At 35.3% G+C, this 19,532-nt stretch overlaps 1 pseudogene; it reads right to left on the reverse strand.

Moving 5' to 3' along the window:
- Nucleotides 1-437: 437 nt before the first annotated feature.
- LOC100688065 lies at nt 438-979 on the reverse strand (annotated as a pseudogene).
- Nucleotides 980-19,532: the final 18,553 nt, after the last annotated feature.

The raw sequence follows: 19,532 nt of genomic DNA on the forward strand, positions 1-19,532 counted from the left end.
TCATTTAATGAGCTGGAAATTTAAAACCTGCAAGAAAATGAGGAAGTGGGGAATTCCTAATTCTAGCATGTGTAATTATTAAGGGGATATACACACATATGAAACAGTTTTGTTCACAGAGGGCAGAGGGCACAAACTATAAAAGGGATATGTTTTTTTGAGTAAAAAGAAAGAACTGGCTGATATCCTCTTTGTTTTGGGAGCGCCATATTTAAGATGAAGTTAGGCCTGAATTTACTGTCTACTCCTATAACAAAAAAAAAAAAAATCTAAGATAAGAAATTTAATTTGCCTTGCTGTGTTCTTTCCAGTCATTAATTGAGATGTAATTATGAGAGACTAAAATCGCCTTCAAAAAGAGTTGTAATAACAGCTCTCAAGGCCGCATTCAACCATGATTTCAAGGATGCTTTCATGTTTAAATTTTCATGTTTAAATTAGCCTTCTTTGTCAAAAATCTTTACAATTTCATCAAAAACTTCATCAACAGACTTAGAGGCATCTATTTTCTTGACTTTCCTCATTTTTTTTTTTCAGAGGAGTCAATAACTGGCCTGGTTGTCTGAAGATAGGTCTGAATTTTCTTTTCCAAGCTCTCTCTGTTGTCATCAGTTCTACACTACTTTTCCCCCTCAGGTCATTGTTCAATACAGAGCTCATTATTACAGTAAAAAAAAAAAAAAAAAAAAACAGAATGAAAAACACATCTGCCTTCCTGTCCATGCCATGGTCTTGTTCCAACCTTGAAGATTGTCTTGATTTCTTGGAAACCCATCAATCAAGAATTTATTCTTCTGATCAATGGCAGCCATTGTCTGATCCATTACTCTCTTTAAGTTGAACTGATGGTTATCTCAACTGGCATGATCTTTCAGTCTTTAATATACTTTATAGTGAGGTCACCATACTGTGAATCTGGGTTCTTCCTTTCATCATGAAGAAGTTCTCCTGCAGAAAGTTGTGTGTAGTCATATTTCATATCACTGGTTTACTGTAAAGAAGATGTAACTCAGGAACTGCCAGATAGATGCATAGCACAAGGGCTCAGAACTTCCATGCCCTCTCCAGGCTAGTCTCCCCCTGAATCTCCACGTGTTCATCAACCCTGGTTTTATTATTTCTTTACATGAGTTTAAATTCTTATCTAATGTTCTTTTATTTCAACCAGAAAAACTGCCTTTATTTTTTCTTGTAAACCAAATCTGAGACAAAACCTCTCAATTTTGTTTATCTGGTAAAGTTGTAACTTCTACTCCACCTTTGAAACACAGATTTGCTGGATATTAAATTTTTGGTTGGTGATCCTTTTCCTTCAGCTCTTCAAATATGCGATTCCACTGTCTCTTTCTTCCATGGCTTCTTATGATAAATCATCTCTTAATCTTATTGAGGATTCCTTGTATATAAAGAGTCTCATTACCCTTGGTGTTTTCAAGATTCTCTATTAGATTTTAGTTTTTGATGGTTTTATTATGATGTGTCTAGGACTGAATCTTTTTTAATTTCTCCTACCTGGAGATTTTTTTTTTAGTTTTTTGTATGTGTAGAGTAACAGTGTTCATCACATTTGAGTTTAGGCCACTGTTTCCTCAAGTATTCTTTCTCTGTTGTCTCACCTTCTGTTATTCCCAAGATTTGTATGTGGATACGTTCAGTGGTATCTCACAGATTTCAAAGATTTAAATTTTTTTTTCTTCATTTTTTATTTTCTGGTCTTCAGATTAGATATTCTCTATTAACCTTCCTGCAAGTTCACTAAATCTTCTGCCATTCAGAAGCCATTCTATTTCATTTGTTATACTCTTCAAACCCAGAACATCCATTTGGTTTATTTTTATAATTTGTATTTGTATCAATATTCTCCATTGATGAGATATTATTCAGATACTTTCCTTTAGTTATTTGGTCATGGTTATTTAGTTATTTGAACATGTTTAAAATAGCTGACTTAAAATTCTTAGTAAGTTCAATGTTTGAGTTACTTAGGGGCAAATTCCACTGACTTATTTTGTGTGTGTGTGTGTATTGGCCATATCTGCCTACTTCTTTGCCTATCTTATATATTTTTTAAGCTGGATACTCTGATATAATGTAGCAATCAGATTACCCTCTGCTCGGTGTTTATCATTGTCGCCATTGCTTTTTTTAATGTTGTTGTTATTGTTGTTTGTTTGGGTAGTGACTTTCCTATACTAATTCTGCAAAATCTATATTCTTTGTCATGTATAGCCACTGAAGACTCTTCAGTTAGGCCAATGATCAACTAATGATTGGATATTGATTTTCTTAAAACAATAAGACTCTCAATTTTTGCTGAAGGTCTATGTGGCATGCATTCGGTGCTCCAGCAGGCAGCTTATAACACTGCCTTATTCTTCACTTCCTAGTTGCACAGAGCCTCAAGGTCAGCTAGAGGAAAGATATTAAGATAGCATCAAATCTCTTTCCAGCATATGTCCAGCCCTGTGCATGAATGTGGTTTTCTAGATTCTCAATATGTCAACACTTTTCCTTTTTTTTATATGTCAAAACTTTTCAAAGCACTTATATTTATCTCATGCCACAGCTTTTCCTTTTAAGTTTTGCAGTTAGTTTCTTGTTAGCCCAAGCTACATCACCACCCGAAGCAGTTGCAATATTAAACCAACTGACACTGATTTTTCCCAAACACGCCATAGAAAAGAATTGAGCAAACTCTAAATCACTTCTAATACAAATAAGCCTGGTGTGAGGTATTTCAAGTAACTGCCAGATATGTGAAATAATAACAATTATTTAGGTGGTTGGGAAAGCTCCAAACCTATTCTTCTGTCTCCAACAGGTATTTGGCAGCTGGTTTTCATGGCTACCATTATAACAAGACTGTTGGTTTGTAAGGCTCCCTTGGAGCTAGGGACACAGAAGGGGAAAAGGGCTATTTAACATTTCATAAAGCTCAATCTTACTGAGATTCAGCTATTTTTCTTGAATAAATATCCCTTAGATTATTGCCAGTCTTTGACTAATTCACAGAATTCTGTAAAAGTTGATGTTAATAATTTTAACTGGCATTCTCATGCTTTTATAGAGAAGTAAATTTTTGGAGTTAACTAACCTTATTATTCTGGAAGTGCTTTCCTATATACTGTTTTTAAATTTCAGTACTGGCTAATAAAGCTTCGTTGAAACCAAAGACCTAAGGCTTTAAATAATAACTTTAGCATAAAAATATCCTTTAAATCCAGTGTTAATCCTAAAGTTTACTTATTCAGGTCTTTCTCTATAATACAGAGATGGATATAGATAAGGTCTGCGTCAGAGACAAGAGAGTGATATTTAAAGAAGTGACTCATACAGTTGTTGGGGCTGGTGGCAAGTCTGAAATCCTGGGCAAACTGGCAGCCTGAAGATTCAGGTAGAGGTTGATGATCTAGTCTTAAATTCAAAGACTGGAAACTCATGCTGAGTTTCTATGTGGCAGTCTGGAAGTAGAATTCTTTCTTCATTGGGAAATAGCCTTTGTTCTTAATGTCTTTAACTAATTAGGTAAAGTCCATCCACATTAGGAAGAGTTATCTCCTTCAGCTGAAGTAAAATTATTTTAAATGTTACTCACATCTAAAAATACTTCTCAGCAGCATTTAGTGTTTCACCAAACCACTAGTCACCGTACTGTAGACACACTGAAATATAATAGTAATCATAACACTTGCACAGAAAGGCAGAGTTGAAATGGGATTCAAGGCTGCTTCCAGTGACTTCAGACCCATTTCTCCAGTTCTCTTGGGTGTTCCTATCCTTGTTTTGGCTTTATCTTCAGACAGGTAAGTGCCACAGTATTCTCAGAGATCTCTTTCATTTGTGCAGGACAAATCCTGAAGAAGAAAATCACAGCTTCCACTAGTTCACACAAAACAAACAAACAAACAAACAAACAAACAAACAAACAAAAAAGAATGTGCTCAAATCTCTTTCAAATATCAGCTAGCATTGCATTGGGCAAATGTGTTCACCTACTCATTTGAGAGTTAATCTCTCTCTGGTAAAATAGAATTGACCCTAGTTCGACAAGGTCCATCCTTGTAGATGAGGCTAGGGTTAGCTCCCCTGAGTCCCTTGTATGGAAAAGAATAGGTGACTGAACAAATTGGAGCTCTCTTGGAAATGCTAAAGGGGAATGGATACAAAGTAGCAATCTGCAATGTCCCTCATCCTCTGCAAACCAAAATTGGTTCTAAAGACAGCAGCAAAAACAACAGCAGCAGGAGCAGTCACAGCAAAACTCATCAAATGGACAAACCACAGACAGAAATAATTAAATAAGAAGAGAAATGCCTAAACTAGCACTGTGAGAAATAAAACTGGGGCATGACTATAGCCAGAAAAGTTTTAATTATTCAAGAATACTTTGAACAAATTATACCAATATTTTATTTTAAGCTTATTTATTTTGTCATGAAAAGAATGTTTAGAAATTTACAAACTAAAAGTACTTATTTTAAAAACTGTATTTATTTTTAAATGAGTAGAAAGCCTAAGTAAAACAATGAAATAGAGAAATTAAATTATTGTCACCTCTAGTTTTTAATCAAAAAGACCTAGTTACAGACATGGTTTTACAAACAAGTTCTGCCAACCTCCAGAAAGATGAGAAAGAGATAATTGTGAGATGATTCAGGGAATTTGAAAAGGGATGAAATTATTCATTTCATTATATGAGTGTAGTGTAACATTGATACCAAAATAAGACAAATAGAGACAAAAAATAGAAAAGTAAAGCCTGATCTAATTGATGAGCATAGATGCAAAAATCCTAAATAAAGGACAGCAAATTAAAACTAGCAAAAGATCATTACTAGGCAAATTTGGTTCCAAGTGTGCAGACATTTCAACATTATAAATCTATTCATGTAAATCACTCCGTTAATGGATTTATCTAGAAAAAAAAACACAAAACATAATTAAGAGAATACAAGAAAATATATAAAAAATAAAATTAACACACATTAATGATGAAATATTCTGAGTTATTTAATACACACCAGTGATAAAAGTTTTGAGGAGAGGGGTAAAAAAACCACAAAACTTTAAATGAAATATATTTTTTTTACAAGACCTATAATAAACTTCACACTTACGGTTCTATTTTACACTATAGTGTTTCAATTAAATTTAGAAGGAAACCAGTCATAACCATTATAACACTTAGTGTTCTATTATCAAACAGAATCAGTGCCAGACTCCTTAAAGGGATAAAAATTGGTTTCATTCAGAAACTTGTAATATGGGAAGAGAGACCTCTGTATCCAACCAAGCTCAATTTTGAATACAATAAGAAAGCTGAGGATTTATAGCTAGGAAAAAGATGTGTGGGGTGTAGTTCAGTGGATGGAAAATTGCTAAAAAAAAAGAGATATTAAATGTTAGAGGGGAGTCAGGCTGAGGCAGGTCAAGAGGACCAGCTATGAGGAGGGGAAGATGAGGAATTTGACTAGATATTGAGACTAATCACATAATAAGGGTGGAGGAGATTTCCTCTAAACTAGCAGCAGGGCTCTTGCTCAAACTAGGAGCTGCATATCTGGCAAGGATAGAGGCCAAGTTCAAGGCCTTGCTAGAAACAACCTGACTAAAGTTTGGTCAAGCACAACATCTTGTCACCATTATTTTATTAGAAATTCAAGACAATAAAACAAGCAAAAAAAAAAAAAAAAAAAGTAGCAGAAAATTTGAAAAGAAAAAGTTAATTTCTCATTGCTTTAGAATTTTACTCTGTCTATCCAGAAAATGCAAAGGATTCTACAGACAAATTGCAGAGCATGCTGATTTGCTGGATACATTCAAAAATGGGAATGCCAGCAGCATTGTAAAAACAGTAACCACTTAGAAAAATAAAAATGCCAGTAAGATATTTTATCTTTTCCTATCAAAAAAAGTCTATTTATAAAAATAATCTTGGAAAAAATTATAAAAACATTGAAATACATGAAAGATGAAGCAAAAAAAATGAAATAGACCATTTCATAAATAAGGAAAAGGATGGGCTAGAGACAGAATATTGGAGATTTTGATGTGTTATCCACAAAAGAGGAAGTGGAGGATCTTGTGGAAAATACAGAAAAGTGAGAATTTAAAAGGTAAGAACCATGACAGATTGGTAATTGGAACCAAGAGACTAGACTTTTAATGAGTGAATGGCCCACAGTATAAACAATAATTCAGTGAAACTAAGATATAGTAAAACAAGAACAGCAGAAGCCCATTGTTTTTGGCAGGATGTTGAGCAGCAGATGATTTTGTCAGTTGTTGCACTGCAGCATGAGTTATGGCAGATTTAATGCCTTGAGTTATCAGGCAATGAGAGAGTTGACGTCTAGGAGTAGACGATGCCTGTAAGAAGATTGGTTGAGAAAGGCAGATGTGAGGAAGGCACAGAGAAGCAGCAGCAAAAAAGAAAGCTGGGATGAGGGAAAGGGGATATTATTATTGTTGTTGTTTAAGAATAAGAGGTTTCTGGGCTGCCTGGGTGGTTCAGATGGTTGAGTGCCTTTGGCTCCAGTAGTGATCCTGGGGTCCTGGGATTGAGCCCCACCTCAAACTCACTGCTCAGCAGAGGAGTCTGCTTCTCCCTCTCTCTCTGTCTCTCCTACAGCTTGCACTCTCTCTTTCAAATAAATAAATAAAAATTAAAAAAAAAAGAATAAGATGTTTCTAATCTTAAAGGAAAGAGTTAACGAGGGAGAGTTGTAAAGAGAAAAATATTTATGAAGTCAGTTCTTAGAGGTTACAAAATCCATGAGCAAAAGTGGAATGCAAGTGCATGCTCCATCAGAGTTGTTAGATAGAACCATTTAGGAATAAAGTGTAGTCTGCGAATTGGACCAGTACTCCTCCAGGGGTGGTTCATACACCAGCAATATCAGCAATATTCGGTCCACTGACCTAGTATCTCTGTGGCTGGAAGGCAGAAATCCACCTTGTAACAGGATCCCTGGGTGACTCCTTTTTTTTTTTCCCCCTAAGATTTTATTTATTTATTCATGAGAGACACAGACACAAAGGCAGAGACACAGGCAGAGGGAGAAGCAGGCTCCTGCCAGGAGCCTGATGTGGGGACTTGGTCCCAGGACCCTGGGGTCATAACCTGAGCCAAGGGTCAGGTGGCTCAACCACTGAGCCACCCAGGTGCCCCTCCTTCAGTGATTCCTATGTATTTTATATTTTTTGTAATATCATGAGTGATAGTTCACAAAGAGGTCTGAAAAACCTTTTTCAGACAAGAATTTTAAATCTACCATTATACTCATATAATCAAGGAAATACAGCACCAGAAAAGTGAACAGGAGTATGAAGAGATGACCTTCCTGTTTCAGGCTTTCATCAAGGGAGGTAAATGTGAAATCAGTTTTCCTTTTCACATAATGCACACTGCCATTAGCTCTAATAATTGTATTTAGTAGTTCCAATTTGTATGTTACATATTTATATGTTTAAATGCATGGGATATACATACATACATATATGTGTGTATATATATATATATATATGTATATATATATATATGCAACCTAATCAGAAAAAAATCAGGTATCTTAGAAAGCCAACATTTCAAAATACTTATACAACCTTATTGTGCCTTATTATGTGCCTTATTATGCCTTATATTTATATGCATATATATTATATTTATATATATTTATATGCATATATAATATATATATTACATATATATTATATTTAAATGCATGGGATATACATACATATATATATACATATACATATACATACATATATATATGCAACCTGATCAGAAAAAAATCAGGTATCTTAGAAAGCCAACATTTGAAAATATTTATACAACCTTATTGTGCCTTATATTATGCCTTATATATGCCTTATATTGTGCCTTTTTATGAAATATAACAAATACATAAAATACATCATATACATATGAAATAATAATTATTGACCTGTTTCCCATTGGATTTGCCTCTCTATGCAATAACAAGTCAGTCTTGAGAAGGGTAGCACAAATTGAAGATAAGATTTGCTGGCCCTTTATTAGCCTTTACATAACTTTTTGGTCCTTTCCACTCTGATTTCACAAAAAGTGTCTTTTGTTTCTATTATCTACTGCTAAATATTCTCTTAAATAAACATGACTTTTTGACCCTTAGTTAATATCGGTGGCAGAAACGGGTCTCCCAGCAACCAACCACAGGTTTGATTGTTCTTTACTAAAGGAAACTTCCACTTCTCTAATCAACCAGATAAGAAAGGGATGTTCTGGCTTTTCATCTACTCCCTTTCCACCATATTAAATATGTAGTCTGAAATATGTGATGGTAGAGGATTACATAAATACCATAAAACACGGTGATTCTACTACTGAGTATTTACACAAAAAAACCAAAACCATCAATTTGAAAAAATATATGCACTCCTGTATTTATTGCAACATTATTTAAATCACCAAGATATGGAACCAACCCATGTGCCCACTAATAGTTGAATGGATAAAGAAGATGTAGGATATATATATATATATCCTACATTAAGATATTACTCAGCCATAAAAAAAGAATACAATCTTGCCATTTGCAACAACATTAATGGATCTTGAGGGAATAATATGAAGTGAAATAAATCAGAAAAAAAACAAATACCATATGATTTCACTCATGTGTGAGATTTAAAAAACAAACAAGGGGGATCCCTAGGTAGCTCAGTGGTTTAGCCCCTGCCTTCGGCCCAGGGTGTGATTCTGGGATAGAGTCCCGCATCAGGCTCTCTGCATGGAGCCTGCTTCTCCCTCTGCCTGCGTCTCTGCCTCTTGCTCTCTCTGTGTCTCTCATGAATAAATAAATAAAATCTTTAAAAAATAAAAAAACAAACAAATGAACAAAGGAAAAAAAAAGACTCCTAAATACAGAAAACAAAATGATGGTTACCAGAAGAAGGTGGGTCAGGAGATGGACGAAATAGATATAGGGGTTTAAGACGTACAAGATTCCAGCTGCAAAATTCAATCATGAAGATGAAAAATACAGCATAGGGAAGGCAGTCAATAAGATTGTTATGATTTCGTTTCATGACAGATGGTGACTACACTTATTTAGTGAGCACTGAGTAATGCATACAACTGTGGAACCATTATGTCGTACACATGAAACTATATAACAATGAATGATAGTTATACTTCAATAACAATTAATTAATTAAAGGATATAGAAAGGAAGAAACTGAAATATGTAATAGTAGAGCATTAGAGAAATATATTTAGGAAATTTATGGAAATAAAACTTGGAACAATGACAACTTAGCCATAAGTCTTGCTAGATAGAAAGTCCAAATTAGAGGTCAACTTAATCAGACCTAATACACCTTCCCATTTATCCAATATTTTGTAAAGTCTGTTTTAACATTGAATTTTTAATAGAATTTACTACTAATAAGCCATCTATACATAAAAGTTCTAAAATAATTTATAGTGGCCTTATTATCATGTAAATCTTATAGGAAATAACTTTCAGGAAAAAATATATATTTCAAAATTAGAAGAAATAATAGAATATAGATATCTAAAATGAGTAAGTTTGGATTTAAATAAAGTAAAATGATCATAGGCATTAAATTTTTCTATTTTTTGGAAAACTTTAAAAGAAATGCAAGAACTGATACAGATTTTAAATTAAACACTAGAAAGGCACGTAGGTGGCTCAGTCGGTTAAGTACTCTTGATTTTAGCTTGGGTCATGATCTCAGGGTCCTAAGATCCACCCCTACATTGGGCTCTGTGCTGGGCAGGGAGACTGCTTAAGAGACTCTCTCTCTCTCTCTCTCTGGCCCTTCCCCCTCCCACTTGTGCACACACACCCTAAATAAATAAATAAATAGCTATTAGATGCTAGAAATAGAATTAATTTGAGAATAAGTAAGAATAAGCCATTTATTTTTGTATGTGATAAGAGGTAAATCACCTTAAGAAAGAATAATAAGCCAGAACCAGTTAGTTTCAAAGATGAGGAAATAAGATGCTCTTGTATATGATCTGGACCTTATTCAAAGTATAATATCAAAATAAATTCCTTTATCATATTATGAGGTGTGATTGTACCAAATATAACGGGAAATATTTTTTCTGTACTGTGTGACCTATCACATATATCCAGAAACATTTAATCTTGGAGATGATATTTTAAATAGGTGACAGGGAGAAAAGAGGTAACATACAATTTAATGTTAAACCTTAGAGACAATACCAGGATAAGCTTGACGAACAACAGGCAATCTTAAGATTAAAAAATAATAATAATATTCAATTTTCAAAACAGTTTTCTTCATTCTGCTTCAATAACTATAGAAATGCATATGCAGTAAATAACATAATGTTGGTTTAATAATTATTAATAAAATGATAGATTCTTGTATTCATTGATGGTGATTTAATATTAGGTCTATTCTACAAGGACTCTCAAATTGATTTCATTGTTTCTGCATTAACTGCACAACTGCACTGAAACCATTTTCAATCAAATATGTAACTAAGAAATGTTATAATAAGTAATTTAGTTTCTTTGTAAATAATTGTAAAAGGATGTGATTTGGCTTCATTTAATTGGAAGTGAGTCTCCTAGATACATACTTATTAAAATTATTATGGTTTTTTTTGGATAAATAAACCCTTTTATCTTAAAGCACTCCATTTTATTGATGTGCTTATTTCTGATATTAATACACCAGCTTTTTTTTATACTTGAAGTTTTCATGATCTATATTTTTCAATCATTTTACTTTCAATTTCAGCCTATGTCCTCATATATCAAGTACCTCTCTTTTAAATAGAATTACCTGAGTCTTCCTTTTTTTTTTTTTAAACACAGATTGGCAATATCTATCTTCTTAATTGGACTTTTAAATGTTTTTTAATTGCTTAATCCAACTATATTTAATGTAATTATATATGTGATTGAATTTAACTTTATCATCTTGTGGTTTGTTTTCCATTTGCTTTATTTATTTTCTCCTTTACAGCCTTGTCTTGATTAATCAAATGATTATTTTCAGTATTCTTCTTGTGTTTTAGCTGTCTCACTTTGGGTTTTTTGTTTGTTTATAAATTAGTGTTGTAGAAATTGTAATACCACCCTTAACTTACCACAATCTGCCATGAATTAGCATCTTATCACTCTTTGTTGAATGAATAAATCTTAAAATATTATAATTCCATTTGTATCTCCTCTCATTTTTTGTGCTACAATCATATATGGTTTACTTCAAAGTAAACCATAGCACATATTTATAATTTTTGCTTAAAAATATCAGTTGTCCCCCTCTATTAAACAATGTTTGTATCAAAGGAGATACACAAATGAAAATGATTGTATTTCTAACAGAAAGTGATAATGGAAAAAAAATCAGAATCTCTAGAACATATTAAAAGCATTGATCACAGGAAATTTGATGCTGCTTTACACGTTTATAAGTAAAAAAAAGAAAAGAAAATTAATATAAATGGATTAAGCTCTCAGCCCAAAAACCTAGAAAGGGAACAACAAAGTAAACCAGATCATAGATGGAGAATAATAAAAGAGAAAACTAAAGTGAAACTAAAGTGACAGGGAATAGAAAAAAGAGTAAAGCTAATAATGAATGGATAAAAATCCTGGTGTTTGAAAATGCGGTTAAATATATATGTCACCGCCTAACTTGCTTAATTAGTAAATTAGTAATATAATTTAAAAATATATTACTAAAGAACAAAAGTACAGAATAAGAAATAAGCAAGAAGGGTGAATAACCATTGAAAAAGAAGAAAATATATATGTTTTTAAACCTTAAGCTATTTTGAAGACTTCTAGGCATATGAACATGAGCACCACATCAGAAGGGGTAGGTTTTTGTTTTAATTTTTGTTTAATTCAAGTTAGTTAAAATAGACTGTAGTATAGGTTTTTTAAGTGAAATTTAGTGATTTATCCTTACAAATAAAGGCTCATCACGAGTGCCCTCCTTAATGCCCACCACCCATTTAGCTCATTCCCCACCCACTCCCCCCTCCAGCAACCCTCAGTTCGTTCTCTGTCATTAAGAGTCTCCTTCTCTGGGAAGGGATCATTTCTTAGTGAAATACAGACTAAGACAATTAAGCCACTAGAGGCAGAAAGCCTAAACAACCAATGTCTATGGATGACATAGAAAATCTTACTCCGGAACTACAAATGTTTCACAGGAAATTTCTACCAAATCCATAAGGATCAAATAGCTCTGATACTCTATAACAGAGCCTCTGATTTTGTGCTACACAACTAAAGTAGTTCCAACAGAGAGAGAAAGAGAAAGAGAAAGAAAAATTCTAAAAAATAAGTCTTCTTGGGTTGGCAATGGACAAGTGGTAGGGAATTAGAGGTCCACTGCCAGCTGCCCTTTAGACTTATTAATTTCACACCTGTTACACTATTTTATTCTGGAACCAGAAAATTCAAAGAGATAGAACAACAAAATATACCCAAGAGAAGCAAAAGTAAGCAATAAAGAAAACACACAGAAATAAATAAGAAAACAGATGAAAACTATGTAACTAATAAATTAATTCAAGAGTAATTTCTTTGAGGGAAATAACTAAAGAGTTATTATATCAGATAACTTAGACAAGAAAAAGAGGAAGCAGAATAGTAACTACACAAAATAACAAATTAAATAAGGAAATAACCAGATGTGTGAGAGGAATCAATTGGAGTATCATAGACTACTTTGCTCAATTCTAGTATAATAAATTTGAAACAGAGAAAATGAATCATTTCCTAGCTTATAAATTGTCAGGTCTGGCCTTAAGAGACTAAATAAAAATCTGAATGATCCAATCATCATATAATACATAAAATGATGTATTAAAAATCATCCCATAAATAGGAATGTGCTCAGAAAATTTCTAAAAAGCCTTGAAGGAACAGCAAATTCTAACACTTTAAAAATTATTCAGAACGTGGATAAAATAGTTTCCAAAATGTTTTTCTGCTACATAGAAATCCACAAAAACTACAGAACAATCTTTTAGGTACAAATCCTCAATAAAATATTAGTAAAAAATTAAAGCAGCATACTAATAATAATAATCTACAGTTTTATTTTGTTTTATTTTATTTTTTTAAGATCTTATTTATTGATCTACAGTTTTATTTTCTTGTTTTATTTTAATTTTTTTAAAGATCTTATTTATTTCTTTGAGAGAGAGAAAACAAGACCAGGGGGAGGGGCAGAGGCAGAGGGAGAAGTAGACTCCCCGTTGAGCAGGGAGCCCAGGTGGAGCTGGATCTCACGACCCCAAGATCATGACCTGAACTGAAGTGAGATACTTAACTGACTGAGCCATCCAGGCACCTCTTCGGTTTTATTTTTGATAAACTTTTTTTTTGGATGTTTAAAAAAATATTTTATCCACCTATGGAGGTAAAAACATAATGTCCTTTAGATATGTTGGTATACCACATTAATACAGTCATGTGGGAAATTTCATTGATAGAAGAAACCATACTTTTCATAGTGTTTCATAGAAACATAAATACAGGTGCCAGTTAAAACTGGATTTAAATCCCATTCCTGACACTTCTTGTTGGCTAACTCTAGATAAGCTTGTTGTTTCCCTGCGGTATGTAGTGTGTTCTTTTCTGTTTTAGGTTTGTTTTGTTTTAAGATTCCCTCTTCTTCTTTGGTTTTCAGCAGTTTGACTTTAATCTACCTAAATGATTGTTTTCTTTCTAATTATTTTTGGAGGGAGTTCACTGGGATTCTGGGTTTGGTGTTTTTGATCATAGTTGTGTGATTTATACATATTATTTTTCAAAAAATGTTGCCTCAGGCTCTCTCCTATCTTTTGAGGTCTCAAATTACACATAATTTAGGCTACTGGGTATTGCCTCACAGGTCACTGACTTTACTTTTTTCTTTTTCAGTTTTCTCTATGAGCTTCAAGTTGGATACTTTCTAATTGACCAGTTCTTAATCTGCTTTTAACAACACTGATCCTTTCTTCTGCGGCAGACAGCCTGCTTTTAAGCCTATCTAACATTTTTAGTTCAGATATTTTACTGTTTTCTGACTTCCATTTGATCATTTTTAGAGTTTTCATTTCTCTTATAAAATTCTGTATTACCCATTCCTCCTATATAAAAAAATAAAATTGTTTTAAAGTCCTTTGCATTAATTCCAATGAGTTGGTACTCAGAATGTACTTCTATTGGCTTCCCCCTGCTCCCCTTTATTAGACATGCATTTTCTTGTTCCTTTCTGTTTAATTTTGTTTAATTCCAGATATTATTTAAAGATTTAAAAATGCAGAATGAAGCATATTTTTAAATTGTAATTATTATTTTCACAGAGATCTCTAGCTCTCTCCTGTAGCCCGCAGTTATGATGAGGAGCTATTTTGATTCCTCCGTGATTGAGCTGAACTAGGACTGGACCACACTTTTATTTAAATTAAGTACATTTAAAGTGAACTAATCTTTAAACTCTATGCCGGCATCGCCAAAAGGCTGAACTTCTGATCTGAGATGATTGGAACTGAGAGGGAAATGTTCCAGCTTCAGTTAGTTTTTCTTCAACTTTGTATTCAATTTTGTCAGGACCCCAGAATTCAAGCACACTGAGAACACAGGACAGTACATAAATTCTCTTTGATTTACTGCCTCTTCACTACTTTTCCTTTGTTACAGTCTGATGGGAGGGTAGCAGAGAAACACTGTGATTAAGCTATTTACTTCCCCATTTGGGGCTCTCTAGGTATGAACCCATTCTTCTAGCTTATGCTGCCACTTAAAGCTTAATTTATGTCTTCTCAGTCCTGCAAATTTTCCAGTCTAGACTTGATGACAGACCCACTTTTCTGCATCCCTAATCTATCGATGATACCATGGTTTTCTGCTAACGTGAAGGATTTGTATTTCTACTTAATCAACCAGACCTTTCTCGTACCCACAGCTTATCTCATAGCAATGTATGATTTCATTTTATCCATTAACCTTTTTTTCCCTCTTTTTGTTAAAAGTGACAACCATTAACATTTTACTACATTCTAACTAGAAGTGATAATGGTATCCTTAATTTATAACTAATAGCATAATATGTCATTATTATAATGTAATAAACATTATGTATTTAAACAATTTCCTTTAGAGACTCATCTTACTTCTTTGTAACCTCAGATGTTAACATCTTCCTCATTGTTGTGGGAGTTTACCATATAATCTGTCATTTAAAGGATTGATGTTATATTGATAGCACTCATATCATATCATTCCATGATTTGTCATATATTTTACTAAGATCTTTTAATAAATAAACATTATCAGTAATAATGAAATAAAGAAGTAAAACATTTGATGTTATCTCCCAGAGTGTTGTACACCCATGTTGGGGACGAATTATAACTGTGGTTTTCTGTTCCAGAAACAAAGATAATTTTTAAGGAATAATTTTTAAGGAATGTGTATACTAGCAACCCCATTGTATCATTATAAATAATTATGTTAAAATATCATTTCCTCTATGACATTTTCGTTCCTTAAAAAACTTATATATGCTACTAGTTAAACTTCATTTGTCACATAGGATGATTTCAATGAGTTGTAATAAAAATTTGTTGTACTATAGTCTGTTACATGCTTATTTGTGAAATGTTTTGACATCTCATTGAGTCTTCTTAAAACCAGTATCATTGCTCAATTGGACAGAGATATAACTTCACTTGAGTTTTTTAATCAGTGTATTAATAACCCCACTCACATTTACTAAGATTAATTTTCTTTCAATATTCCATGGCTTATCAGGGTTATTACTTCCTCCTATTTTCACTTAAAATTGATGTTTTTATCTTGCTGATTAGAAGACTTTTCAATATTCCAAAGATAATATTCAATAGTTTTCCTCTGTATGTCAGAAGTAAGATATGTCTTTTCAAAATTTTTTAGTAAATGTGTGCAAAACATTTGCTTAATCTTGACAGTTTGCTTGCTTCATTAAAAACAATCTTTTTTTTTGACATAGGAGAAACTGTGCACAAAGATATAAAAATAAATTCAATTATTCAATAGAATGTCAATCTTAAACTTTATGAGAGGTTTTCAAAAATATAGTTATATATAGAACAATCAGAAATGTGACAACAAAAAACGAAGACGTGCACAATTTTCTTGAGTTGGTAGCTCAAATACTTAGTCATTGAAATAATTTTACAAAATAGTAAATTCTTGGAAAAGTTCCAAGCAAAAATATGTATGCATTCCTGGACAACTCATTAAATAATAAATACCTCAAAATATAATTTTTTGATATCAAAAATGGATAATCATGGAGATTTTTACATACATGAATGATCTGGAGACATCTTATTGTTAAGCAGGATGCACGAAAATTCTTTTAAGAAAAAGATTTTCTCAAATATCATGGGCCACCTAGAACCTCACATCCACACACAACATAATTGTACCTTTCAGGCATTGGGACACTAAAGAGTTAAGTGATTTTCCAAATTTTATTGTAGAGACATGACCACTTAGAGAATCATGGCTTAAATAAATTAATAAAAGCAGAAATCACACATGTTAAATTTTTCAATTTAAAAACAAAAGAACTGGAAATTATTAAACAAAAGATATAGTGTTAGGTACTGTCCAGGACTAATAGTATGTCGAGAGAAACCAGTTCATTTTCTCAGCAGTGCTTCTTCCACAGATATGAGAAAAATCCATATAAATTATTCCACTGTGAAAGCACCTGAATCATGCTGGGTTTTATGAAGGAGCTCTTTAAACATTATCTCTATTTCCTCTGTGGTAATTGGATTCTATTTCCCCTAGAATATATTTTGGATTTTGGGGTTTTTTTGATTGTTTGTTTTTTAGCCTTATCAGGGAATTCTTTGTTTTGTTCAAATCAGCCAGTAAAAAATCTCTACAATGCATAAAATTATATATAAAATATAGAAAATAATAATATATATATAGAAAATCCCCAATATTTGTCCTTCATTTGATATCATGCCAATATATGTAAAGGAAAGTATTGTTCATGCGGCAAGAGGAAAAATGATTTGGGCAATGACCTAATTAGCCAAGCATTAACATTCAAAGACCGGTAAACAATTTTAGTCAGAAAAGCAGTATTGAAAGAGTTCGTCTAAAGCTGGGATGTATATGCTTCATTTTCCACTTCCTGTCAGGTTTCATACACAGCCTGACTATTCTCAATCATGATTCTCTGCCTTCTTTCACAGAAGAAAGATTATTAGGAGTGGTACTAAAGAAGCTCAGGGAATGGCTATGCCAACAGCAAATTTTCACCATGAAAAATAATAGAAATGGCAAGGCTTAAAGAAATGCATTGGATTTCCAAATAATTTATAAGAAAGTTTACCCTAAATATTTCCAGAATGATCAGGCTTTACAAAATATTGCACAATGTCCTGTGTATGAGTGTCAACATCTAGTTAGCCTGTCGAATTCTGTTCAGTAATTTGTTCTCTTCAACTCTTTCATCTCAGGAAGGGTGATAATCATTTGAATTCCTCTTTCTCTAATGACCTCCTTAGCCTACTTTTAACAATGGAAGAAGAAACTCATATATGGGTTAAGTCAACTGGTTGGATTTCCGTAAGTTTCCCAGTTTCAATTACGTTTGAACATCATATAATCATGAACTTAACAAAAGCAGTCTCTCAGTCATGAATAATGCTTTCCCAAACCTTGTTTTTGTTTTGTTTAAAATTCTTTAATTCTTTTAAATTAACTTAATTTAATTTAAACGTGCAAGACCAAGCACAGGCACTTTCCAAAAACAATGAAGCCAAGCCAGGAAATCACTGAATGCTTGGAGAGAAGAGCTCTGATGGGGGCGAGGCCATGCCTGGTTGCCATGGCACAAGCACTGGTCTTTGGCAGCTCTGGCATTTCTTCCCCTATTTCCACCACCCCATCCAGAGACCCCAGATCTCACAATTCCGGATCGAAGAGACCTGGAAAATTACAGGCATTAGAACACAGCAAGTTGCTTTCAAACCTGTTCCGCAAAATCACGCGGCACAAGGGTCTGTTCTTGATCCTTGGGTGAAGCCTTCCTGTCCTAAGAAATAATCGGGGTTCTGGAAGGAGTTTGCTTCCTGACTGAGGGCACATCCCAGGTTGGCAGGTTTTGCCCCTGGGGATCGGAGGATGTGCTGGGAAGCCCTCCCCGGGCCTCGCCGAAGGTCTGAGAGCCGCACCCCCGCGGCCTGGAGACTGCGTGCACCCTGGGGCTGCAGGCCGCGCCCTTGGAGAGCTTCCCCCGGCATCGCACAAGGGGAGGCTCTAACTCCCGAGCGCAGGAGCCTGTGCTGCCCGGGGCTCTGGATACTACTGGTGAGCCACCCCCCGGGACTTGGGCTCCCAAAAAGCCTCCTCCGGGCCCTGGGGGGCTCAGCGGTTGAGCATCTGCCTTGGGCTCAGGTCGTGACCCAGGGTCGCGGCATCGAGTCTTGCATTGGGCTCCCTGCATGGGGCCTGCTTCTCCCTGTGCCTGTGTCTCTGCCTCTCTCTGTCTGTCTCGTGAATAAATAAATAAAATATAAGAAAGAAGAAAGAAGAAAAAAAGAAGAAAGAAAGAAGAAAGAAAGAAAGAAAGAAAGAAAGAAAGAAAGAAAGAAAAGAAGAAAGAGAAAGAAAGAAGAATCCACCCTCCCTCCACTCCCTCCTCCTCCCCCGCCTCCCTTCCCCTTTCCTTCCTCCTGCCTTCCCTTCCTTCCTCCTCCCTTCCTTCCTTCCCCTCCTCCCCCCTTCCTTCCTCCCCTCCCTCCCTCTCCCTCCCTCCCTCCTCCCTCCCCCTCCCTCCCCTCCTCCTCCCCCCCTCCTCCCTCCCTCCCCTCCCCCTCCCTCCTCCCTCCCTCTCCTCCCTCCCCCCTCCCTCCCCCCCCTCCCTCCCTCCCTCCCTCCCTCCCTCCCCTTCCTTCCTTCCTTCCTTCCTCCTTCCTTCCTTCCTTCCCCTCCCTTCCTTCCCCTCCCTCCCTCTCCCTCCCTCCCTCCTCCCTCCCTCCCTCCCTCCCTCCCTCCTCCCTCCTCCCTCCCTCCCTCCCGTCCTTCCCTGCCTTCCTCCATCCTCCTACCAAAGGATGGAAAGGGCCTGCGTGGCCGCCACGGCCTGGGGTGTTGGGCCCTGCTGGCAGGAGCAGTGCAGACCCGTGGGGATGGAGAGCGGACATCCTGCAGCCACCATCACCGGCACCAGCGTTACTGCTAGAAGCTCTGTCCAGGGCGGGCAGCCCTTCTGGGCCACCTCCTGGGGCTGAGCCTCTGGGCAGCGCTCCTCCTGCTGCTCCCTGCAGGCTCAGCCCCAGGCTCCCCCCACCCGCCACCCCCCCGGGATCTGTGTGGACCCCCCCTCCTTCAGGTCCCTGCATCTCCCCGGCCCCTGGACAGCCTGTGGCTGGGGCCGGGCAGCACAGCCTGCAGCGTGCCCAGGAGGTGGGAGGCAGGAGCTCTCCTAGAGCATACTGTGACCGTTTTTTTTTATTATCATTATTTCTA

This window comes from Canis lupus, chromosome 18, assembly GCF_011100685.1.
Source record: "Canis lupus familiaris isolate Mischka breed German Shepherd chromosome 18, alternate assembly UU_Cfam_GSD_1.0, whole genome shotgun sequence".
Classification (NCBI taxonomy): Eukaryota; Metazoa; Chordata; class Mammalia; order Carnivora; family Canidae; genus Canis; species Canis lupus.